At 39.1% G+C, this 17,814-nt stretch overlaps 1 protein-coding gene across 3 annotated transcripts in view; it reads left to right on the top strand.

Moving 5' to 3' along the window:
- LHFPL3 (LHFPL tetraspan subfamily member 3) overlaps positions 1 to 17,814 on the top strand; it is a 577,332-nt gene that overhangs the window by 344,505 nt on the left and 215,013 nt on the right. The window lies entirely within an intron of this gene.

The raw sequence follows: 17,814 nt of genomic DNA, 5'->3' as shown, positions 1-17,814 counted from the left end.
TCTACATGATTCTTCTTGCCCATCTGTACACTCCATCAAACAGTATTGCTTCACCCATTTGAAAAGGGAAAAAAGTGGATTGCTAAAGAGGATTTCTGCAGGACCATTCAGACCCCTGCTGGGAAGAGACCAGCGGGACATGCGCAGTCTTTCAACCGGACCTTCATGGCTTTTCCAGGATCAGTTAAGAGGGAAGAAATTTCAGTACCCCAGACAGAAGCATCTTCCTGATGAGGAAAACCTCCAAATACACGGTTGTAATCTGAGAACCAACCATGTGTTCTAGAAGCTCTGATGTCTTCATTCTGCTCTGGTTAGTTCTCACATACTCAGTCTTACTGTCAGTCGCAACATTCAGCAAAGGAGATCCGAAACAGAGTGAAAAGTTCGACATTTTAAAAACACTCCACAAGGAAATATGTGTGATTATTTTATTAAATTTGAAACGGGCAAAGGACTTTGTATGGCATAAAAGCAGTGGAATAAACCGTGGGACAAAAATATTGATACACATGACAACAGACAATTTAAATATTTTTTATGTTTCAGAGGATATTGTAAATAAAATTTCAGTGCAAATCAAAATTAGGAGAAAATGTCTCCAGTGAAGGGTAATTGTATCCAAAATATAAATCAGTCTTTTAAAATAATAAGAGAAACACTAAAAACTTGAAAGAGAAAGGAATCAAAGATCTGAGCAATTCATAAGGGAAGAAATGCAAATATACTCATTAAACAAACACCAAATGTGTAGCAAGGTTCCATACTAGGTCATGTAATACAGCACAAAGAAAAGACCAAGTTCCTGCCCTCGAGGAAAAAAAAATATTCTGGTGTGGAAAGACCATCAATAAGCAAATTTTAAAAGTAAGTAAGTAAGTAAGTAAAGGGGCACCTGAATGACTCAGTTGGTTAAGTGTCCAACTTGATTTCAGCTCAGGTCATGATCTCACGAATCATGGGATCTCACATCGGGCTCTGTGCTGACAGTGTGGAGCCTGCTTGGGATTCTCTCTCTCCCTCTCTCCCTCTCTCTCTCTCTCTCTCTCTCTCTGCCCCTTCCCCACTCGTGTGTGTGTGCTCTCTCTCTCTCAAAATAAATAGGTAAACATTTTTTTTAAAAGTAAGTAAATATATGTGTGATGGTGATAAGTACTTTGGAGAAAAAGCAGAGGAGGGTAATAACAGATTCCAGGGGTTGTAGGCTTATATACCTTTCTAAGGAGGTGAGTTTTGAGCAGAGGGAAGAGAGGGCACTCCCAATTAGATATCTAAAAGAAGAGCTTTCTAGAACAGAATTGCAGATGCAAATGCCCTGGGGCAGAGAGTACTTCATGTCTTCAAAATAAGAGCCACTAATGTGACTGGGCATAGTCGGCAGAAAGGAGGGCAATGGGCAATGAGATCAGAAAGGCAGCAGGTGGGGCACCTGGGTGGCTCAGTTGGTTAAGGGTTGGACCCCAGCTGAGTCTGACTTCAGCTCAGGTCGTGATCTCATGGTTCGTGAGTCCGAGCCCTGTGTCAGGCTCTGTGCTACAGCTCAGAGCCGGGAGCCTGCTTCAGATTCTGTGCCTCCCTCTTTCTCTGCCCCTTCCCCACTTGCCCTCTGTCTCTCTCAAAAATAAATATTTTAAAAGATTAAGGAAGGAAGGAAGGAAGGAAGGAAGGAAGGAAGAGAGAGAAAAGAAAGAAAGAAAGAAAGAAAGAAAGAAAGAGAAAGAAAGAAAAAGAAAGAAGAAAGAAAAGAAAGAAAAAGAGAAAAAAAAAAAGAAAAAGAAAGGCAGCAGGTAGGAGCAGGCCATGCAGGGTCTTGTCTGCTACTCCCTGCCTTTGCTCTGAGTGAGATGTGAAGCCCTTTGAAATTTTGAGCATAATGGTGACATAATGTAGCTTAAGATTTAAGGGACCATTGCTCTGCTTGCTATGTGGGAAACATGTGGAGAGGACAAAGTCTGAAGCAGAGGAAGAAGTTAAGAGTTGCTGTAACAATCCAGGTAGGACATGAAGGTAATTTGGGCTAGGATGGTAACAGGAGGGGTGGTGAGAAACCATTTTTGGATATATTTTGGATCTATTTTAAAGGCAGGGTCAATAGGTGTTGCTGAAGGATCCAATGTGGTGTGTGAGGGAGAAGAGTCTCAAGGGACACCTGGGTTTTTTGACCTGAGCAATAAAAGCGATTTGCAGCATGGGGGGATCCGTGGGGGCAACAGGTTTGAGAGGAACACTCAGGAGTTCCCTTTTAGACAGACTACATTTGAGTTGTCCCTCCAGAGCTGATGGATGCATGAGTTTCCAGTTCAGAGGAGAAAGGATGCACCGTGGATAGATACTGGGAGTCATCAGCATAAGAATGTTTTTTAAAGCCTGAAACAAGGTGGGATGATGTTTGGCTAGGTGCCGAAGAGGTAGAGAGGAGAAAATTTGTCTGGGACTGAGCCTGGGACACCGCAACATTTAGAGCTCAATTGATGGGAGGAGACAGCAAAAAACCCTGGGAAGTGTAGAGGAGTAGCCAGTTATGTCAAATTTTTGCTTCATGGTTTCCTCCATTGCTTTTATGCTCACCGAGTCATTTGGTGCTTATAAAGTGTCCTCCACTTCTGAGGACATTGCACATGAAATCTAGTAGCAAAAACCAAGACTGGGGGAGGTCTTTGAACAAAGGGTTAATAACCCTGGTATGTATAAAACTCAAAAATCTCTAAGAGAAACACTAACACTTCAGTGGAGAAAAGACTTACACATATGAATAAGTGTGAAGTCAGGAAGTCATAAGCTTGATGTTTATCATCGTTTTCTTTTAAAAAATTCATCTTAAAAAAATTTCATCTTAGGCTTCCAAAGGAGTGCAAAACATAATATTTTAAGTACATAATGTAATTTAAATGCAAAGATACAATAATACAAAGTCTCATCAAGAAACTTGCCATATCATGTGTTTATGATGCACATATTCTTTTTTGGTAGAAAATATTTCATCAAGCATATCTGGTATTTTTTATTCCCCTTTATTTTTTTAAGTGTTTGTTTATTTTTGAGAAAGAGAGAGGGTGCAAGTAGGGAGGGGCAGAGAGAGAGAGGGAGACACAGAGTCTGAAGCAGGCTCCAGGCTCTGAGCTGTTAGCACAGAGCCTGATGCGGAGCTCGAACTCAAGAACCGCATGATCATGACCTGAGCCAAAGTCCCACACTTAACCGACTGAGCCACCCAGGGGCCCCTCACTTTTTAAATTGAAATATAATTAACATAGAGTGTTATGTTAGTTTCAGGTGTACAATATAATGATTCAAAAATTCTAAACATCACCTGTTGCTCATCACAAGTGCACTCCTTCATCCCCATCACCTATTTCACCCAAACCCCACCCGTTTCCTCTGGTAACCATCAGTTCTCTGCAGTTAAGTATCTGGGTTTTTGTTTTTGTTTTTTGTCTCTTTTTTCTTTGGCTTGTTTCTTAAATGCCACATATGAGTTAAATCATATGGTACTTATCTCTCTGACTAACTTATTTCACTTAGTATTATACCCTCTAGGTCCATCTATGTTGTGGCAAATGGCCAGATTTTATTCTTTTTTGTGGCTGAGTAATATTCCATAGTATATATACCACATCTTCTTTATCCATTCATCTATGGATGGATGCTTGCTTCCATATCTGAGCTATAGCAAATAATGCTGCAATAAACATAGGGGCACATGTATCTTTTCAAATTAACATTTTCATTTTCTTTGGGTAAACACCCAGTAGTGGAATTACTGAATCATATGATAATTCTGTTTTTAATTTTTTGAGGAACCTCTATATTATTTTCCACAGGGACTGCACCAATTTGCATTCCCACCAACCATGCATGAGGGTTCCTTTTCCTCCACATCATCATCAACACTTTTTATATCTTGTCTTTTTTATCCTAGTCATTCCACCCGGAGTGAGGCAATATCTCATTGTGGTGTTGATTTACATTTCCCTCAAGGTTAGTGATACTGGGCATCTTTTCATGTGTCCACTGGTCATCTCTATGTCTTCTTTGGAAAAATGTTTATTTGGATCCTGTGCCCATTTTTTAATTGGGTTATTTGTGGGTGGTTTTGTTGCTGAGTTGTATAAGCTCTTTATATATTTTAGATATTAATGCCTTTTGGGTTAATGGATATACCATTTGCAAATATCTTCTCCCATTCAGTGGGCTATCTGTTTGTTTTGTTCCTGGTTTCCTTCACTGTGCAAAAGCCTTTTTTTAATGTAGTCTCCATAGTTTCATTTTGCTTTTGTTTTCCTTGCCCTAGGAGACTTATCTAGAAAAATATTTCTATGGCCAATGTCAAAGAAATTATTGCCTATACTCTCTTCTAGATTTTTATGGTTTCAGGTCTCCCGTTTAGGTCTTTAATCCATTTTGAGTTTATTTTTGTGTATTATGTAAAAAAAATGGTCCAGTTTCATTCTTTTGCATGTAGCTGTTCAGTTTCCCCAGCACTAGTTATGAAGAGACTGTCTTTTTCCCACTGTATATTCATTTTATTTGGGGGCCAGTATCTCTTATGAACATAGATGCAACAGTTCTCAACAAAATATTAGCAATGTGAATCTAACAAATACATTTAAAAAAATCATTCATCACAGTCAAGTGGGATTTATTCCAGGGATACTAGGGTGGTTCAATATGCACAAATCACTTAATGTGATACATTAACAAGAGAAAGCATGAAAACCATATGATCTTCTTAATATATGCAGAAGAAGCATCTGGCAAAGTACAATGTCTACTCATCACACTCGCAACAAAGTAGGTTTAATGTGAACATACCTCAACATAATAAAGGAAATGTATGGAAAATCCCACAGAGAACATCATACTCAATGGTAAAAAGACTGAGAGCTTTTCCTCTAAGATCAGGAACAAGGCAAGGTCTACTCTTATAACTTTTATTCAACATAGTACTGGAAGTCCTGGCCACAGCTATCAGACAACAAAAAGGAATAAAAGGCATCCAAATTGGTAAAGAAGAGGTAAAATTTTCACTATTTGCAGATGACATGGTACTATATATAGAAAACCTGAAAGACTCCACCAAAAAACTACTAGAACTGAAAAATGAATTCAGGGGCGCCTGGGTGGCGCAGTCGGTTAAGCGTCCGACTTCAGCCAGGTCACGATCTCACGGTCCGTGAGTTCGAGCCCCGCGTCAGGCTCTGGGCTGATGGCTCGGAGCCTGGAGCCTGTTTCCGATTCTGTGTCTCCCTCTCTCTCTGCCCCTCCCCCGTTCATGCTGTCTCTCTCTGTCCCAAAAATAAAATAAAAAACGTTGAAAAAAAAATTTAAAAAAAAAAGAAAAATGAATTCAGTAAAAGTCAAAGGATACAAAATTAATACACAGAAATCGGTTGCATTTCTATACACTAATAATAAAGTAGCAGAAAGAGAAATTAAGAAAACAACCCCTTTTACAACTGCACCAAAAAGAATAAAATACCTAGGAATAAATTTTTGTAATTTTTTTAATGTTTATTTTTGAGAGAGAGAGAGAGTGCAAGCAGGGGAGGGGCAGAGAGAGGAGACACAGAATCTGAAGCAGGCTCCAGGCTCCAAGCTGTCAGCATAGAGCCTGACGTGGGACTCAAACCCATGAACTGTGAGATCATGACCTGTGCCAAAGTCAGACGCTCAATCAACTGAGCTACCCAGGCACCCCAACCTAGGAATAAATTTAACCAAGTGAAATACCTGTACTCCAAAAACTATAAAACATTGCTGAAAGAAATTGAAGAACACACAAAGAAATGGAAAAACATTCCATGCTCATGGATTGGAAGAACCAATATTGTTTAAATGTCCATACTACCCAAAGAAATCTACAGATTTAATGCAATCTCCTCAAAATACCAACGCCATCTTTCACAGAACTAGATATCCTAAAATTTGTATGAAATCATAAGCGATCACAAATAGCCAAAGCAATCTTGATAAATAAGAACAAAGCTGGAGGTACCACAATCTCAGATTTCAAGGTATACTACAAAGTTGTAGTAATCAAAACAGTATGGTACTGGCACAGAAATAGACAGACACATGAATCAGTGGAACAGGATAGAGTCCAGAAATAAGGTAATGCGTATATGGTTAATTTCTCTATGACAAAGAAGGCCAGCATACCTGGTATTTTTTAAAAATCATCTCAGAGCCACATTACATGAAGCAAACCATCTTAGAAATTCCCTTGGTAAAGACTTGGAGATGTTTAACCTCAGTAATAAATAAATACATATGAATGAAATATAACTTTGCCCTTACCAAAATGGCGAAGAATACAAAATAGAAAAAAATCCCAGAGTTGGCTAGGAGATACAAAAATGGTCTTTCTGAAGTAGAGCTGTGGGGTGTGTATTTTGGTACTGCATATATTTTCTGGTGTTGGTTTGTATCAAAAGCCTGAAAATTTGGCATTGTCTTTGACTCAGCAGTCCCAGCCTTAGAAGTTCTGATTCTTTAAATATACAACAGAAACAATAATTGATAAGGGCAAAGATTTAACCACAAGAAGGTCCACAGCATCCGTAACAGAGGTGGTAAAAATTTGGGAACCATAAACAATACAGAAATATCTATATGACAATATACTATGGAACAATTAAAAATGATGTCATACGAGCACTGGGTGTTGTATAAAAGTCATGAATCACTGATTTCTACTCCTGAAACCAATATTGCACTGTATGTTAACTAACTAGAATTTAAATTTAAAAACTGATGTCATAAAAGTAATGACATAGAAAAATGTTTCTAATATAGTGAAATTGTATGACCTATTTCTGTTTATGTATGCCTAGAAAATAGACGGAAAGAAAATACACCAAACTGTCATGTTCATCTCTTGGTAGTATGAGATAAATGATTTTAATTTTATTAGATTTGCCTGTTTCAAGTTTTCTACCATAAATTTGTTAGTTACATTGGCACATGGCGCAATTTCAGAAGAAAAGGCTAGGAATTTTTCACCAAAATAACACAGAAGCAACATTCTAGGGCAGCACATCCATTTGAATTTGCTACGATGCAGGACCCCTGGCTGGCTCAGTCGAGTAAGCATCTGACTCTTGATCTTGCCTCAGGTCATCATCACATGGGTCTTGGGTTCCAGCCCTGGATCAGGCTCCCTGCTGAAAGCATGGGATCTGCTTGGAATTCTGTCTCTCCCTCTCTCTGCCCCTTCCCACTTGCACTCTCTCTCCCTCTCAAATAAATAAACAAACTAAAAAAAAAAAAAAAAAAAAAAAAAAAAAAAAAAAAAAAAGAACTTGCTACAATGCTAGAAATGTTCCATATCTGTATTGTGGAATGCCATAGCCACGTGTGGCTACTGGGTACTTGAAATGCAGTTAGTTCACCTGAGAAACTGATTTTTCATTTTAATTAAGTAAAATTTACAGAACTACATGCAAATAATAGCTACTGTATTGGACGATGGGATTCTATGGCAGATTGGCACGGCACAGAGAAAAGATCAGCAGACCTGGTTCAGTGTGGGAAGAGCTCTGGATTAGACCAGATCTGAGATGATCAGCCCCCATTGGAATTAGTAGAATGCCCATCAGTTTACTAGGAGAAATTGGAAGCTTATTTCCAACCCCAGTGAATAAAGTTAGATGTGTATAATTTAGGTGTAAGTTAACTGTAATGTAAATGATAGAGCGTTCTCATTCCATAATGTAGGCTTTTTCTTAATTGATACATTTGGTTGGCTTTATCTTACTTTATATATTTGGTTGTTGTCACAAAATTTGTAATTAAAGTACTCTTCCAGACCCTGGAAAAGACAGAATTCTGGACAGAGTGAATGCTATCCTAATATTTTAGGCACTATGCTGATATCTAGGAGCAGTAAACAGCACTCCTTATCAAAAGTTGCTTTTTAAATAGGCTTATACTACTCTCTGCATGTGTGACATTTCAATTTAAGAGCTGCACATGAAGAAGTATATCCTATGATGACCTCTTAAAAGACGAAGGGAGAAGACTCTCTCTTTTCTCATATTTTGTTTTGTGGCTTATGTTTTAAGAGCTATTCTCTTGGAGTTAATGTGCTTAAAAGCTTCCAAAAAATTTACAATCTGTTTTTATCTAGGAAAAAAGGCACAGCTCCTAATTCCTCTTAACCAGGATTATTAAATTTTACAGCACTTAAGGTAATGTAACGATTATACTCTGATGGGAGAATAATGTTTTAAAAATAATGAAATTACGGCAGAAGAATTTCGATATAATTATAGAGCCATAATAAAAATTTCAATTAGCCTTTCATCACACTGCAATTAACTGTGCATTTAACGTTAGTTCGGCCATAGGCTTCACTTGTTTCTTCCTTTTAAAAAATAACATATGATTATTTTTTTGTTTTGTTTTGTTTTCACATTAGTCTGAGAGGTCTCCTAGAAAATTAAATTAAAATCCAACCAAGTTTTCTAAAAAATAAGCAAAAAGTGGAAGAAGATATACTTCAAATGATCATAATTCTAATTTAAATTATATCAGTTATTGATTGCTGTGTGACAAGTTAACCCAAAATTTTGCCACTTGAAACATGTGTGAGTCACAGTTTCTGAAGGTGAGGAATCCGAGAAAGGCTTAGCTGGGTAGTTCTGGAGCAGGGGTCTCATGAGATGGCAGTCAAGCTGTCTGCCAGAGCTCGCGCGATCCGAAGCCTTAACTTGAGCCTCCAAGTGGAGGATCCACGTCAGTATGGCTGTTGGCAAGAAGCCTTAGTTCCTTACTGGGTTTTGGCAGAAATGGAGGCCCCAACACCAGGATCTTGCCACGGGACTGCTTGAGTGTCCTTTTTACATGGCAGTTGACTTCCTCTAGAGTTAGTAATCCAAAAGAGAAAGCCCGAAGCCTCAAGGTCTTTTATGGCCCAACCTTGAAACCACGTAGCGGTACCTCTGCCTTATTCTGTTCATGAGAAAAGTCACTAAGACCTACCCATATTCAAGAGGGCAGTAACGAAGCCATAGGAATGTGTGTACTCGCTTTAAATCGAAACATCCATGAAATGCAAACAGGAGAAGGCAAAGCCATACTTAGAACCCAAATAGAACTTAAGTGCGAGGAGGTCCACAGCCAAATGTCAGATTTGCCTATACTTTTCTCCCCTTGTTTCCTGGAGTTCTGCTAGGCAGTACTTGCAATTTTGTGCCTGACACATTTTTCCCATGAAGAACGTACCTTTGTGAGATCAACAGTCAAAAAAAAAAAAAAAAAAAAAAAAAAAAAAATTCACGCTACCCTCTGTTTTTTAAGAATTCTAAGAGGCTCACTGTGAAAGAAGAGCTCAAAGAAAACTCAGGTGGTCTCTCAAACTCGGAAGGAAGAGGGTCCAAAAAGGACCTTGGTGGGTGCTCTGCAGCTTTGGTTTCCCAGATAGAGACTTTCTGTTTGCAGTAACCCCTTGCCCTCTGCGTTCCCCTCCCTGCATTCTTTCCCTGGTGATCTCGTGCAGTTCGGCACGGTTCACAGTTTTATCGCCAGCCGGACTTCTCTGTGATCTTCAGACTTGTACATCCAGCTGTTCAACATCTCTGCTGCTTTGACTAATTGGCTTCTCAAACCTACCCGGTGCAAAGCAGGATGTTTCCTTCAGAGTCATGGGGCAGAAGAAAAGCAGGGAGATAAGCGTGCAGCGCCCTGAGGCCTGAGATAACCATGCTCCCCCTGGCAGCGGGCCCCCTTTCTGCTCATACGGTGCCGTGACTACTCAGTCAGCCCGCGTCCGCCGTTGGCTGTGCCGCTGCCTGTGGGTCGATGGAGCTACATCCCACTCCTTTGGCAGCAAGAGTAAGTTCCTAATTGGGCTCCACGCTGAAAACAGATTTGCCCTATTTGGATGTCGTAGCACTTCCTATGTGACAGCGTTCATCATCCCGTCATCCCCGATGGTGGCAGGAATGCTTGCCAGCACCGGGGACTGCTTGTTCATCATTTATGCCCAGGAGTTTGTACGTGACACGAGCAAGGTATTCTGATTGTGTGGTTTGAGGGTACTTGAAGTCCTTTTACACACCCCCAAATACCTCCTTTTATCCCCCACATACCTCCTTCTACCCTCCCCACCCCCCATACCTCCTTCTATCAAGTCCTACCATGAATCAGTCATGCCTCATGGGCCTTGAAAGTAACTCCCCCTGCACGACCTAACACTACTGGAGTCCTTCCAGAGAAGTTGGACCAGAGATCTGTTGTAGGTTTTGGTCCATAGTTTTCTTTTTTTTAACGTTTTATTTTTTATTTTTGAGAGAGGGAGAGACAGAGCATGAACAGGGGAGGGTCAGAGAGAGGGAGACACAGAATCTGAAGCAGGCTCCAGGCTCTGAGCTGTCAGCACAGAGCCCCACACGGGGCTCGAACTCACTGACTGCGAGATCATGAGCTGAGCCGAAGTTGGCCACTTAACCAACTGAGCCACCCAGGCGGCCCGGTTTTGGTCCATAGTTTTATGGGAAAGAGTATTTACATTACAAAACTACACATTAGCAGGGACAACTTCATATGAGATGCTTACTGTCATCACTGAGATGTTGCTTGGAAAAACCAAACACAACAACAACAACAAAACACAAACAGATAAACCTGATTTGATGGAGGTGAAGGAAGAAGATAAGAAGGGAAGCTTGGGAGTTCCCAGACAGGATGAATTCTGCATGAGAGCCAAAACACAGGAAGAGAAACATCTGAAGGAAGAAAAGTCAGTCTGGTTCTAAATGTTTCTTGACTGAATGAGCCACTGGCTCAATGCATAGAGCTATATAGTCTCTATCAAACCTCAGCCAAGCTTAAATCTTTCAAATGTTGTTATTTCATATAGAAAAATAAATATATAGGGGGCACCTGGGTGGCTCAGTTGGTTAAGCTCCTGATTCTTGATTTCAGCTCAGGTCATGATCTGACGGTTTGTGAGATTGAGCCCCACATCGGGCTCTGTGCTGACAGTGTGGAGCCTGCTTGGGATTCTCTCTCTCCCCCTCTCTCTACCCCTCCTTCTCTCTCTCTCTCTCTCTCTCTCTCTCTCTCTCAAAAATAAACTTTAGGAAAAAAAAAAGAAAATGAAATATATATTTGAAAAGATTGTCTTATAATGCAATATAGCCTCTTTCCCAGTGTATTAATAATGATTCTTTAAGGTATTAAATAGTCATTAAAGGAAAGACATTGTTCTGCATGCTTAACATACCTTATTGGTTTGTTGGCTGTTTTTCTTTTGTTTTTGTTGTTGTTTTTGTTTTCTAGTATACCCCGGTTTTTTCCATCTTATTTACTGCTCTCTCCCTAAACAATATCTAAAATGGTTCTTGGCACAAAGTGTGTGTTCCAAGATTATTTATTGAAAAAAGAAGGTTAAAGGGTACAAACTTCTAGTTTAAGATGAATAAGTTTTGGGAAACTAATGGACAACATGGTGGCTGTAGTTAACAATACCGTATTATATACTTAAAGTTGGCAAGAGAGTTGATTTTATTGCTCTCGCTACAATGGTTTAAAAAGTGGTAATTACTGGGGTGCCTGGGTGGCTCAGTCCAACGTCCAACTTCAGCTCAAGTCATAATTGCATGGTTCGTGAGTTCGAGCCCCGCGTCATACTCTGTGCTGACAGCTCGGAGCCTGGAGCCTGCTTCAGTTTCTGTGTCTCCCTCTATCTCTGCCCCTACCCTGCTCACACTCTGTCTCTCTCGCTCTTGCTCTCAAAAATAAATAAACGTTTAAAAAAAAGGGTGGTAATTATGTGAGGTAAAGGATGTGTTAACTATTCTTTTTTTTTTTAATTTTTTTTTTAACGTTTATTTATTTTTGAGACAGAGAGAGACAGAGCATGAACGGCAGAGGGTCAGAGAGAGAGGGAGACACAGAATCCGAAACAGGCTCCAGGCTCTGAGCAGTCAGCACAGAGCCCGACGCGGGGCTCGAACCCACATACCGCGAGATCGTGACCTGAGCCAAAGTCGGACACTTAACTGACTGAGCCACCCAGGCGCCCCGACTATTCTTATTGTATAATCATTTCTCACTATATACTGTTAAATAACAAAAATCTGAGTAAATTGTAAAGATCTAATTGGCTTTATTAATCTACTCATGAATCAGGCAGCATCCCACCTAACAAGTAGAGGGGAGCTCCAGGGGGCTACAGAAAAGGAAAGGTTTTTAAAAGTAGAAAGAGAATAGATAAAAGGAAATTATTAGCAAAGAATCCATTGTTTTAGGCAAGGTCAACCTCCTAAGGGGAAGAGAATGGGTCTGTCAGTCAATTTCGTAGTGCTGACTAGGAAATTTCCATGGTGACTGGTGAAAGGTTACATTTTTGGGGTGTTGGAACTGCAGTTAGGCTAGGTATTAAGTCTTAGTTTACAGACTAGGGGCCTTAACCTAAGTGACACCATTTTGGGTCTGTGGTTTTCTTTTTAACAATACGTGTATCAAATCATTTTGTTACACACCTTAAACTTACACAATGTTCTATGTCAATTATATCTTAATAAAGCTGGGGAAAAAATGATGAAGGAAGCAAAACAAGGAAGGAGGGAAGAAGGGAAGGAAAGAAGGAAGCAAGGAAGGGAGGGGGGAGGGAGGAAACATAATCACATTTAATCCCCACAGGGTCTCGTTTACCCTCTTTTACAAATAAGGATATTGAGGCTTATAGAGGTTAAACCACATAGCTAACAAAGGCTTTGATTCCCACATGTATTCATTCAACAACTATCATTCTTCTAACCTTAAAAAAAAAAACAATATTTGGTCACATATAGACCAGATCCCACATACATGGTCCTGGTTTAGATTCTCATACACCTCTGTATAACTTGTGCACAATACTTAAATACCTCAAGGTAAATCCCAATTCAAGTGAAATCCCATAAAGGATTTGGAGATACTGTGTACAATTAGCTGGATAAGGATGATAATAGTTGCCACTCTTCAAGATAAATTAGTGGATTAACAAATTAATAGTTACAAAAATAAACAAAAACAAAAACGTGAAAATATAATGAACTACATAATTGCCAAGCATTGTTATTAGCAGCTTAACTAGCTATGGGAAATAATTCAGTAGGCTAATGTTTTTTATGTGTCTGTTTTTTACATGCATTTTAAAACAGCCAGCAAGGTAGAAAGGTACTGTCCTGTCCATTTTTGTATTAGCTATGTGACTTCAGACCAGAGACACCCCTCTGTAAACTCTTTTATTTTTAATTTTTTTTAAATGTTTATTCATTTTTGAGAGAGAGAGTGAGACAGAGCATGAGTGGGGGAGGCCCAGAGAGAGGGACACACAGAATCGGAAGCAGTCTCCAGAATCTGAGCTGTCAGCACAGAGCCTGACGCAGGGCTCGAACAATGAACCGTGAGAACATGACCTGAGCCGAAGTCGGACGCCCAACCGACTGAGCCGCCCAGGGGCCCCTGTAAACTCTTGACCCTCAAAGTGGCATCCACAGATCCCAGCACAGTCTTCACCTGGGATTTTGTTCCAATGCAGAGTCCAGGCCTCACCCCAGACCCACTGAACCAGAATATGCATTTTAAGATCCCCAGGTGACTCCAGATAAACATTGAATTTGGGAAAGCACAGCTCCGGGTCTCAGTGACCTCACCTAGTAAAGTGTGAGACTTCACGTGCCCAACAGAGTACCTGACAGTGCTCAGTAGAATTTTGTTTTTTATGCCAGAAGCTCCTATGATAACAGTAACCTTGAAACCTCGGGGAAGACCAAGTATTCTGGCACTACAGGGTCAAGGTGAGGGTCTGGCTTCACGGGGTCCTGGAATGCCAACTGGAAAAACCATTTTGGGGATAAGTATGCCCTTTCCTCTGCTCAAATATGTATTTGCAAGTTTATTTTTATCTGCTGAACTGCTGAGCCATTGTTAGGATTTGATTGTGTCATGTGCTTTGACATTGATTTTAATATATAGCAGTTTGAATTCAAGGTCCTATTCAGATGGGGATTTTTTTCTTCTGATGGTGCTCATTTACGTCTAAGTATAAAAGTAATACATGCTTATTATAGTTAAGTTAGAAAACACAAACCACTGCTGCAGACAGGTGTGTATTTCTTACCAGTCTTATGTCGAGTAAAGGCGGGATTGTACTGATGAATTTTGTGACCTGATTTTTCTACTTGTCCTGAACACTTTCCCACATTATGTTATTTGAAGATAATTAGATGGATCTCTATTATTTAATTTTGTGACTGTATCAAAATTTAACCACCTCTAATTGAAAAGATATATAATTTCTAACTTTGTTTACTATTTAAATTATGTTATGATGAACAATCTTATTTGTAGTTAATGATTGATGATTTCTTACTGTTGGGCCCACCTAAAATTTACTGAGTCAAAGGGTATTTGATACTCTTACTTTGATATATAGCATATCAGTTCATGGTCCCAAAAGCAGTTTAAGTACTAATCTAAATACAAAGTCAACTAAATCTAGAGTTAGTGCACGTTTTTAAGTTTCTGCTAATTGAGGGCAATATAATGATAGGTAATTATTTTGATTTGCATTCTTTGTTCCTTAACTTCAATATTATCACCAAGTTACAAAAAACAAAAACAACTATCAAAATTCCACATCTCCTTTATATGATTAATTAATCTATGACAAAGGAGGCAAGGATATACAATGGGGAAAAAGACAGTCCCTTAAATAAGTGGGAAAACTGGACAGCAACATGTAAAACAATGATACTAGACCACTTTCTAACACCATACTCAAAAATAAACTCAAAGTGGATTAAAGATCTGGAGTGCCAGGGTGGCTCAGTCTGTTAAGCGTCTGACTCTTGATTTGGGCTCAGGTCATGATGTCACAGTTTATGAGTTCAAGCCCCACACTGGATTCTGTGCTGACAGTGTGGAGTCTGCGTGGGATTCTCTCTCTTCCTCTCTTTCTCAAAATAAACTTTAAAAAAGGGATTAATGACCTAAATATGAGACCTGAAACTGTAAAAATCCTAGAAGAGGACACAGGCAGTAATTTCTCTGACATCGGCTATAGCAACATTTTCCTAGCTCTGTGTACTAAGGCAAGGGAAACAAAAGCAAAAATAAACTATTGGGACTCTACCAAAATAAAAAGCTTTTGCACAGCAAATGAAACTATCAGCAAAACAAGCTACTGAATGGGAAAAGATATTTGCAAATTGTATATTCAGCAAGGGGTTAATATCCAAAATATGTAAGAACTTCTACAACTCAACACCAAATAAAACAATCCAACTAAAAACAGGGCAGAGAACTGAATAGATATTTTTCCAAAGAAGACATATAGATGGCAAACAGACATATGAAAAGATGCTCCAAGTTGCTAATCATCAGGGAAATGTAAATCTAAATCACAATGAGATATCACCACCTCCCACCAGTTAGAATGCCTGAATAAAAAAGACAAGAAATAACAAGTATTGGTGAGGATGTGGAGAAAAAGGAACACTCATGCATTGTTGGTGAGAATGTAAATTGCTATAGCCACTATAGAAAACACTATAGAGATTCCTCAAAAAGTTAAAAATGGAAATACCATACTCTCCAATAATTCCACCATTGATTATTTACTCAAAGAAAAGGAAAACACTAATTCAAAAAGAAACAGGCACCCCTATGTTTATTGTAGCATTATTTACAATGGCCAAGATATGGAAGCAAACCAAGTGTCCATCAATAGAAGAATGAATAAGGAAAATGTGTGTGTTTATGTGTCTGTGTATCATATGTATATGATAGAATACTACACACCCATAAAAAGGATGAGGTCATGCCATTTGAGACAACATGGATGGACCATGTTTAGAGGGTATTATGCTAGGTGAAATAAGTTAGAGAAAAAAAAATATAAGTGGAATCTAAAACAAATGAATAAACAAAAGCAGAATCAGACCTGTAAATGCAGAGAACAAATTTGTGGTTACCACAAGGGAGGGCTATAGGGGATTGGGCAAAATGGGTGAAGGGAAAAGGGAGATATAGGCTCCAGTAACAGAAGGAATAAGTCATGGGAAGTCAAAGGCACAGCATAAGGAATATAGGCAATAATACTGTCATAGCGATGTAAAGGACGGATGGTAACCACACTCGTGAACATAGCATAATGTGTAAACTTGTCAAATCACTAAGTTGTACACCTGAAACTAAGGGAACATTGTGTGTCAACTATATTGAAACTTAAAAAATGCTTTTTAAAAAAAGCCTTTATAAACAAACAAAAATTCTACAGCTCTTTATTTCAATTTGGGAAGAATTGACATTTACACAATAGTCTGATTAGCCAAGATCTTGACATTCCTATTTATTCAAATTAAATACTTCATCAATTTTTTTGGTTGTTTAGTCTATGCTCCTGTTGTTGACAGAACTAATTCTCTCTCTAATGTTTGTGAAAATGCATATCTACATTTAGGGGTAGAATTTAGCCCTGTTTGCCCTATAATAAAAAAAAAATGCCAAGATTATTTTTTTAAACTTTAGTTTCTAGAACATAGCATTAGCTGCCAGCTTAAGTCATGGCTCTGGATTTAAGTTTTGCTTCCTATCAATTTCATTTCCCATATTGTTGTAGTACTAAAATTAATTCATGTTAAAGAATTTTTTCTTACTTAAGTGACATTCAAGCTGAATCACCCAATCCTCCTATAAATAATGAGGTTAATACAGTTCAGAGTTTTTCAGAGCTGAGTCCCAGAACCCCCTCTCCCAAGGGACTTTCTCAGGTGAAGATGAAGAGGTAGGATTTGGGATGTCCCTTCCCCTGACCTAACCTCCAATCTCCCCGTCAACTAGCTCAGCTCAGAGCTCAACACAGCTCAGCTTTTTAATTATTTTTCATACCATGCACCTGATTCAGATTTCCTTTGAACAAAAGATAGTGTAGTTAAAATAAACAGAGGGGAATGGAATGGAATGGAATGGAAGGGGATAGGATAGAATAGAATAGAATAGAATAGAATAGAATAGAATAGAATAGAATAGAATAGAATGCCACTGGTCCTTCCATGTAAAAGAATTGGATTCTTGCTCTTTGAAACATCTTTAATATTCCTCTGAGGGATAGACTTGACAAAGACACATTTTCAGGGGAACTTTTTAATTTATCTTATAGCCAAATACTAACAAAGATCTTCCACCTTACAACTAGAGAGTATAACATGAGTGGAACATTTCTGGTTTTAGAGCTTGCAGCTTTCCTGATTGGTTGAGATTATATAATGCTCCACCCCACCCAGAGATGGCATTTAAATACAAGAATACTAACAAAGAAGGCACTTTAAGCCAAGTTCCCAATTCAATAGAACTTCTTCATCTTTTCTGCAAACAATTGCATACCAGGTGGAAGTCTTACCGTGCAACACTGATATAATAAATGTCACATTTATGTTCTCTCTCTAAATCTAATGTGGTCTACCATGAACCCCAACGGGTAGGAAATTTTACCTCCGTTGTTCTGGGTTTCTCTCACCAGAGGTAAACGAACGTCCCAAAGGTTCTTACAAGGTACAGAACTGTGGCTCTAAGGGCTCTCTAATCAAGGGGTCAGCTTCTTCTGTAAAGGGCCAGATAGTAAATATTTTAGGCTTTACAGGCCAAACTGGTGTGCACCTGCTGTGACCTTTTAGAAACCAGCCATCGACGAGAAGCACATGAACAAATTAATGTAGTTGTGCCCCAATAAAACTTCACTTATGGACACTGAAATTAGAACTTCCTGTGACTTTCATGTGTAACTGTGTCGGAGAAACCTTAGTCCTCCTCCTGTGTGTC

This window comes from Panthera onca, chromosome A2 (assembly GCF_046562875.1).
Source record: "Panthera onca isolate mPanOnc1 chromosome A2, mPanOnc1 haplotype 2, whole genome shotgun sequence".
In the NCBI taxonomy this organism is placed as follows: Eukaryota; Metazoa; Chordata; class Mammalia; order Carnivora; family Felidae; genus Panthera; species Panthera onca.
Note: the sequence above shows the minus strand (reverse complement) of the source record. Positions and strands in the feature narration are given on the sequence as shown.